The following is a 9416-nucleotide window of genomic DNA, read 5'->3' as shown; positions in this document are numbered from 1 at the left end:
GCTTTGCCACAGTCTTCACATTTGTAGGGTTTCTGTCCTGTATGACTCACTGTACGTTGAGTAAGATGTGAACGATGAAGTCTCTCTCTCCTATGATTCTTTCATGTCTATTTACATAGGATGATTTCTTAAACACTTTCCCAAATATACTGTGTATATTTCCTCCACTATTCTTTTGATGTTGACTATATTTTGAAAACCTGTTAAACGTTCGGTTATATTTGTGTTTGAAAACCATTTCAGAAATAAGGATACTCTGGTGGATAAATATTTGCAGTATTGATGAAAGGCTTCCAAGCAGGCTCGATGGCTCAGCATGTAATCCTGCACCTTTGGGAGGCTGAGGTGAGTGGATTGTCTGAGCCCGTGGGTCGAGACCCACCTGGGCAGTGAGACCTCATCTCTACAATAAATCAAAAAATCAGCTTGGTGTGGTAGCTCATGCCCATAATTCCGGCTACTTGGAAGGCTGAGGTGGAAGGATTGCTGGAGCCCAGCAGGTGGAGGCTGCGGTGGCCAGGAGCAGGCGACCGAGTGAGACTCCAACTCAAAAAAAAAAAAAAAAGAAAGTCTTTCCTTCTCTTATTACATTTGTAGTTGTTATTTGCAACTGAGTGTTCTATCTGCCCTTCACCCTCTTGCACACTTACCCAAGATTTTTGTAAGCATAAGTTCTTAAGGACATATTTACCATAATTTCCCATTGGCATCTTTGCAAGTGAGTCTTCTATGCTCTTCTCTGGCAAAAGGCCATCAGTATAATGAGAAGTCACAGCTGAAAATCATAAAAATAAAAATTTACTCGCTGTGCTAGACTCAGGTGAATATCCTTTGAAAATAAAACATAATATGATACCATGGTAAGGACATAAGTATGATGACAAGTACAAATCACAGGTTTCCACTCCATCATAAATATATGTACTTAAGAAAATACTTACCCCATTGTCTGAGTGAGAACTCAAAAAACAGCTAATACCTTGCAGAATCCACATGATAAAATGAGTTACATGGAAGAGAAAGTTTAGTAATTTTGCCACCATAATTTCTCTTCCTTTACAATGCAGCATCATGCAATCAGATGGCATCTTCTCACTCTTCAATTCTTCCTCAGGGAATAACAGAAGAGTGGAATATGAGTCCACATTTCTGTCCTTTGAGGGTTTATACAGAGACTGTTTCTGTTCCAATGTACAGACGAGACACAACTTAAGAACAGGTATGAGTCTCCTAGAATCTCTAACTTAGTGATTATTGTTATATAAATCTAGACAAAGCAGCACCATAAACATTATTACATGTTTATCTTTGAATTTGAAATACCCCAATTCAAACAAAGTATGCCAAAGTATAGAAAGAATCAGGTATTTGAATCGGCACTGAACATCACCAATAGAGGCAATTTCAAAAAAACACAATGATGATATATTGTCTTATAGCTGTTAGAATGACTAATATCAACCAGAAGAGAGAAAGAACTTTTGATAAGGATGTGAAATGAAAGAAATCCTGTATACTCTTGGTAAGTTTAAAATTGGTAGAGTCATAGAAAAATTATTATCAACATTCTTTAAAAATAAGCCATATAACAAAGAAATCCCTTTTCTGGGTTTATAACCAAAGGAAATAAAATCAGTATCAAAAAGAAGTCTCCAACCCCTATGGGAATTGCAACATTTGTCAAGATGGCCAAGCTTGTAAACAACCTAAATATTTGTGGAATCTCTGTTGATTAAGAAAATAACACACACACACACACACACACACACACACACACACACACACACACACGTATATATGCACAATAGCTGCTTCAGCCAATAAATTTTTCAAATAATTCTGTAATTTTAACCTTATGGATGACATTGTAAGACATTATGCTAACTGAAGTGACCAGGCTCACACACACACAAATGCTGCGTGAGAACGGGTACAGTGGCTCAAGTTTGTAAACCCATCACATTGGAAGACTGAGGTGAGAGGATTGCCTGAGCTTAGAGGTTCAAGACCCGTCTGGGCACCTGGGTGAGACCATGGGTCAATGACAAATACTAAATAAGCTTGGCATGGCAGTGCGTGCTTGTAGTTCCAGTTACTTGAAAGGCTGATGTGGAAGGATCGCCAGTCCAGCAATGAGGCTGTGGTCGTCATTAGCATGCCACTGCATTCCAGCCTGGAGTGAGACTCCAACTCGGGGAAAAAAAATCCTGTATGATCTCCTCCTGTGGAATCAAGAAACTTTACACTCATACAGGAAAAAAGTACAACGTGGTCACCAGGGCCTACAGGTGGGAAAATGGACATGTTTCTCAATGGTTGCAAAATTTGAGTGATAACAAAGTCTTAGGGAACTAATGCGTACCACAGTGACTTATCGTTAATAATGAAATAATGAAAATTATTTCTAATGCTTAGAAAATTTGCTAAAATAGAAGACACTATGTGTTCCCCTTACAAAACATAAAAATGGCAAGTACGTAAGATGTTTATGTGTTCATTAATATAATTGTAATCATCATTTCACACTGTATAGGCATATCAAATTATTACATTATGTACAACACATGGTTATACATTTTTATTTATGTATAAAAACCTGATGCTAATCACACATAAACATACATACGTGTTTGAATACATGCATACTTGAAGCTAGTCCTAAGCTTCATACTAAAGAAAATTATAAAATAAGAGTTATTAAGACACAAGGTAACATTTAGGAGTTTAACATATGTTTACCAATCCTTATACAATATAGTATACTTAAATATTTGGATGTAAAGAAAAACTACCAGTCTCAGATCATACTATAAAAGTAAAATTTAAGTAAAATATCAGAACTTCTTCTATTTTTTTTTTGTTTTTTTGAGCTGGAGTCTCACTCTGTCACTCAGAGTGGAGTGCAGTGGCTGCTCCCGGCCACCGCAGCCTCAACCTGCTGTACTCCAGAAATCCTTCCGCCTCAGCCTTCCGAACTACAGGCACACGCTACCACATCTGGCTCATTTTGATTTATTGTAGAGATGAGGTCTCGCCGAGTTGCCCAGGCAGGTCTCAAACCCACAGGCTCAGGCAATCCACTCACCTCAGCCTCCCAAAGGCACAGGATTACAGGCTGAGCCACCAAGCCCGGCTAGGATTTCTTCTATTAAGAGAGATGATTTGTATTGAGGTAGGACTATTGAGAATGAATTTAAATAAAATCATTGGAAGTCTCCCTAGTATAGAAAATCATAAATTAGAAAACATGTAACATGTATCCAGAGTGTTCTTAAAATTTCTCAAACAGAAACAAAATCACCGCTTACATGCTTCCAACCATGATGCAAATAGAAAACATAAAATATAGTTTCACATGAATTTCCAAATAAATAAGCAAATACTTGCATGTCTCCAAAGCATCAGAAAGATTGTCAGATCATGCAGTTCCTAACAAAGTGTTAAGTGGACTTTGATTTCCTCTGTGAACTTGAAAGATCATTGAAGAAGCACAGTCTTTGGAGAATTTCCAAACATGGAATAACAGATGTCCCTTTGTGACAGGAAGAGAAAGAATCCCAGGTTTCCTAGAAACCATTTCCCCTGGAGCAGACCACCTTCTCAAACCACATTTCAAGCTCTGATTTCTCAACCTGTGTCATCTGCTTCATTCACTCCCACCTACCTGGAAGTTTGGCTAATGTGCCACATCTCTTCACATCCCAGGGCTCTTTCCTTTGCTCCAGACACATAATGAGGTCTGGCTTAGAGACAGCAAGTCCTGTTTAGTTAGAAAAAGTAACATGACTCTTGCTAAGGTTCTTAGATTACACACCTAGTATTTGATCAGTAAAGAACACATTATACAAGATTCTAGAAAGATAACCCCAAAATACGGTTTCCCAATAAAAGCTTTAGAACATTTAGATAGAATTTTCAATTTATCGGTTTCTTTTTATTCTAAGTTGGAGTCTCACTCTGTCACCCAGGCTGGAGTGCAGGGGAAAGCTCATAGATACCCCAGTGCTCACCTGTTGGGCTCAGGTAATTCTTCTCCCTCAGCCTACCAAGTAACCAGTACTATAGGTACGCATTATGACTCCCAGATAATATTTTGATTTAGTGTAGAGATGGGGTCTTGCCAAGTTGCCCAGGCTATTCTTGAACCCATGGGCTCTGGCAGTCCTCTCAACGCAGTCTCGTAAACTGCTGGCATTACATGGCTGAGTCACCATGCCTGGCCTTAAATTTGTGAGTTCTTAGTTCAGTACAAGTGAGTCAATAACTTATGGTAGCAATTGGAATCAGATGTGGGCAATGATCTATGCCACTAAATTTCTGAACTTACCAATAATATAGCTAGAAGGACACTGGTCAACTTAAAATAGAGAAGGCTTCATGTCAAAATGAAACATCATTAATTTTTATTTTCTATGTTAACATATTACCAGCTTTTCATTGATAGTAGGAATCTGAAACTCATTCATGCAAAGCAGAAATTACCAAAAAACATTCTACGAAGGAAGGACATAAAATCCTTAGTATGAAATAGGGATTGTGTTTTGAAAGTTGACTCACCTAGAAAAACCAGGTTTCTATGGTTCTCTAACATCACAGTCCTGTACAATATTCGCTGAGGGGAGTCTAGGCATTCCCACTCCTCTGAAGAGAATTCTATGGCCACATCCTTGAATGACAACAACCCCTGAGGACAACAAAAACATATTTACCAAGTCACCATGGCCTCTAGGTAAAGCAAGAGTGAAAAGAACAGGGTCCAGCTGACAAGATAACTAGTATTATGCAATAAAGAAATTCATAATACAGAAATATCCTCTAATGAATTAAGTGTGGGGGGAAAAGGGATGAAATAAAATCCACTCAGTCAGTGTAGACTCTCTATTTTTGTGAGAGAAACAGCATAAAATTGACACACAGGCATGTACATTTGAAATTACTGATTATATCACACAGAATATGTTACATATACTGCTCCTACTAAGTCAGAAGATCCTCGTCAAGTTTTAATTTGTACAACCACGAATTGAATATTTTGTTAAAATGCAAATTCTGATTCAGAATACATAGATTTAGCCTGTGGTTCTGCGCTTTTTTGTTCAGTTCATGTGTCTCATTCTTTTCTTTTTTTTGAGTTACTGTCACACAGACTGGAGTGCGGTAGCCGCTCCCGGCCACCGCAGCCTCGACCTGCTGGGCTTTGGCGATCCTTCCGCCTCAGCCTTCCAAGCAGCTGGAACTATGGGCGTGTGCTACTACGCCCGGCTAGGTGCATGTCACTCTGAACCAGGCTAGGGTGCGCTGGCATAACCACACCTTATTGCAGTCTCAATCTCCTTGGCTAAAAGAATTCATCCTCCATAGCATCCCAAGTATTTGGGACAAATTCGTATCTTATCTCAAGGCACACAGGTGGAATACAATATCTGTGCTGAGATGTTTTAGCCAAAAGCTATACTAAATTATTATTACTTTTTGAATTGGAGTCTCACTCTTCTAGCCCAGGCTGGAGTGCAGTGGTATTCTCATGGCCACTGCAGTCTCAACCTGGTGGACTTAGGCAATCCTTGTGCCTCAGCCTTCCCAGTATCTAGAACTACACACACATGCAATCATGCCTAGCTAGTTTTTATAATTTATTGTAGAGACAAGGTCTCATAAATTCCCAAACTGTTATCAAAACACAGGCTTAGGCAAGTTTGTTGCCTCAGCCTCCCAAAGTGCTGGGATTACAGACTAAGTCAACACACCTATCAAATATAGTAATTTATAATCTCAATTTAATAACAAGCAAGCTCATGTTACACAGAAATCAGTCTACAGGTAGCTCCCATGGCATGCAATCCATGAAAGTTTACTTATATTTTTAGTTTTTGGCATCCTAGAGAGCAAGTCTCTTCTAATTATTCTTTATTCAGACTTTCTGGACTTAGTTTGGGCAGTAACTGCCATCCTGTTTAAATGTACATTTTACTAACCGTGTTCTGCTTGGAGCTGATGGAGCATCTAGACAGAACCTTAACAGTACTCATTCTAGGTAGGAGCAGAGGCTCATGCCTATAAACCTAGCACGTTGGAAGGCCATGGCAAAATAATTTCCTGAACCCTTGAGTGTGAGATCAGCCTGGGCAACTTGTCAAGGCTTCATCTCTACAATAAATTTAAAAATTAACTGGGCTCTGGTGGCCATGAATGTGCCAGTGCATTTCATTCTGGACAACAGAGGAAGACTACATACACATGTTTCTATCCTTCATTAGGATCTGAGGATCTATCCAATCTCCAATGAGATTCTTGGTTACCATGCCTTCCTACGACCCCCAGTAACAAGGGAACATTTTTAATAATGCAGGTCATACATTCTTGGCGAGAACAGAAGAGGCTTTGTAGGGAGCAGTGTCCGACAGATCCATTGAATATCACAGGAAGAACAAAAATACTTGAAACAAGATCATTAGGCAGGACCATCACAAGGACAGGAGGATGGTTTGCAAGTTTTACACACATGACAATCCCTCTGATCTGGGACACATTTACCTGAGAAGCAGCCATTTTTTCTTTTTTCTCCTACATCTCTGGGATTTCTTCTCAGGTGAGATTATCTAATCTAGTCACACCTACATTTAGAAAATATGCCTTTATTTATTTCAAAATTAAATGGAATATATTTAGTTTTTGTCAGAGTCTTACCACCCTCTTTGGAGCCCCTCGCCTGCTCTCCTGTTTGCCTGAGTTTCTCTTTGACTTGTTGATTCTTCCACCATCTTCATGAGGTGAGTCTACTTTGTCCCTTGGGATAGTTTTCCTTCTTTACAAATGCAAGATAACCCAGAGGACAGACATCAATTCTGCCTTTGCCCCTCAAGAACAGTGATATGTATAAAAGTGCACAGAAACCAGTCACCGAACTAAAATAAATTTTCTGAGAGTTACTAATTTAATAATATAAAACATAGACTTAATCAATCCAAAATACAACAGTCTACTTTCAAAATTCAACATAACTCCATTTTAGACTGGTGGGGTGGGGGAGATTTCTGGCCTCTTAATGTGTTTGCATGCAGCTAAAATAATTTTGAAATGCTAACAAGATAAGGTTGGCACCAGTATGCAGCTTTCTAGACTAACTCTGGGAAAGTGTAAGTATGTGCAGTAACTCTGTTTTGTTTACTGAAGGAAAAAGGAGACTGTAAACCGAGGACGAGAGAATTCACCACTGTCCAGGACTCCTCTAATCGCCCAGATGCCTGCAAGTCTAAGAAACCTCTTGATCTTAGCCCCTCTCTATCCCAAAGCCTGGATAAATTTTTTTTTTTTTCAGTTGGAGTCTCACTCTGTAGCCCAGACTGGAGTGCAGTGGCCACTCCTGGCCACCGCAGCCTCGACCTGCTGGGCTCCGGTGATCCTTCCGCCTCAGCCTTCCAAGTAGCCAGAATCATAGCATGCGCTACCATGCCCGACTGAATTTTTTTTTTATTTATTGTAGAGATGAGGTCTCGCTACCCAGGCGGGTCTCGAACCCACGGGCTCAGGCAATCCACTCACCTCAGCCTCCCAAAGGTGCGGGATTACAGGCTGAGCCACCGAGCCTGGCTAAAATTTTTTTAAAAGCACACATGGCTCGGAGTTTGACAAGCTCTCGCACGGCTTTGGTCTTTTCCTAAACCGGTGCTCAGCAAGGAGAAGGTCATGTTCAGCTTCCGTGCCAAGTTCGTGAAGCCCAATGGCGAGAAGCCAGATGTGTTCGAGTGTGGCATCTCCCAGGCTCTCCTGGAGCTGGAGATGAATTCGGACCTCAAGGCTCAGCTCAGGGAGGTCAACATAACAGCAGCCAAGGAAATTGAAGTTGGTGGTGGTCAGAAGGCTATCATAATCTTTGTTCCCATTCCTCAACTGAAGTCTTTCCAAAAAATCTAAGTGCGGCTAGTACGTGAATTGGAGAAAAAGTTCAGCGGGAAGCATGTTGTCTTTATTGCTCAGAGAATTCTGCCTAAGCCAACTGAAAAAACCACACAAAATATAAGCAAAAGCATCCCAGGAGTCGTAATGTGACAGCTGTGCAGGATGCCATCCTCGAGGACTTGGTCTTCCCAAGTGAAATTGTGCGCAAGAGAATCTGCGTGAAGCTGGACGGCAGCCAGCTCATCAAGGTACACTTGGACAAAGCACAGCAGAACAACGTGAAGCACAAGGTAGAATCTTTTTCCGGTGTCTACAGGAAGCTCCTGGGCAAGGATGTTAATTTTGACTTCCCAGAATTTCAGTTGTAAACAAATATAACTAAATAAAGTGTAATCACAGTAAAAAAACAAAACAAAACAAAAAAACCCGCATGACACAGGAGGGGTCTTTACGAGGCCATCCCCCTCATTTACTTGATTTTAATGGCCCTACCAAATAACGTCACAATCCCTGCTCCAACCCCTTATGTTGTCAAAACCGGGTTTGGACCGGGTGACACAAATGGCCAATGACACTAATGACTGACACTGGAGAGTTCCACCTAGATAATTCAGATAAGGCCACTGCAGGGCTGTCACTCAGGAGCACTTGCCCATCCCAGCTTCCCCTTGTCCCTTCTCAAAGCCTTTCCTCCCAGGCCCTCCAAGATCCCCACACCACATATCCTGGCTGGGGTTCTTGGACTAAAGAACCGCTATTGGCCAAGAGGCCTCCTTAACGTTGTGACGGAGCCACTGTTTAACGCTAGGGAGGAGAGAGGGAGTTGGCCATGATCATACCCTCCCCTTCCCCCCACCAGCACCCATGCAGGTCAGATCCTCTCCATGACCTTCGTGGGTTCTGCACACTCGGGGGTGGTGAGCTGCACGGAGAGTGCTCAGCAGGAAATGTCGCTGCAGGGTCAAGACCACAGGGTCCTGGCCCAGGACCACCTACACCGAGGGAACCGAACCGAGTCACAGGCTCAGACGGGTCCAGGCTTGGAGCTGATGGAGAGGTCAGTCCCTAAAGAGCCAGGACATCCAGGTCCACCTCCACTCCCCTTCTCGGGACGTCCCCGCACACTCACCACCTCCCACCTTTCAAGTGTCTCAGCACCCACCCTACAAATCTTCTAGGACAGGGGTCCTCAAACTAGGGCCCGTGGGCCACATCCGGCCCACCAGGTGTTTTTGCCCCCTTAACTTGTTACAACTAGCAGTGACAAATATGGAACAGGGCATTGACCATCCCATTGGCCAACAGCAGGCCCATAGTTCCCACTGAAATACTGGTAAGTTTGTTGATTTAACTTTACCTCTTCTTCATTTTAAATATTGTATTTGTTCCCATTTTATTTCACGTCAAAATAAGATATGTGCAGTGTGCATAGGAATTTGTTCAGTTTTTTTTTTTTAAACTATCGTCTACCCCTCCAATGGTCTGAGGGACAGTGAACTGGCCCCGTTTTAAAAGTT

General features: G+C 41.6%; 1 pseudogene; it reads left to right on the top strand.

Moving 5' to 3' along the window:
• Nucleotides 1-7686: 7686 nt before the first annotated feature.
• LOC103270810 lies at nucleotides 7687-8267 on the top strand (annotated as a pseudogene).
• The last annotated feature ends 1149 nt before the right edge of the window (nucleotides 8268-9416 follow it).

Source organism: Carlito syrichta, unplaced genomic scaffold (assembly GCF_000164805.1).
Source record: "Carlito syrichta isolate Samal-C Ts95f unplaced genomic scaffold, Tarsius_syrichta-2.0.1 Scaffold310193, whole genome shotgun sequence".
Lineage (NCBI taxonomy): Eukaryota > Metazoa > Chordata > Mammalia > Primates > Tarsiidae > Carlito > Carlito syrichta.
Note: the sequence above shows the minus strand (reverse complement) of the source record. Positions and strands in the feature narration are given on the sequence as shown.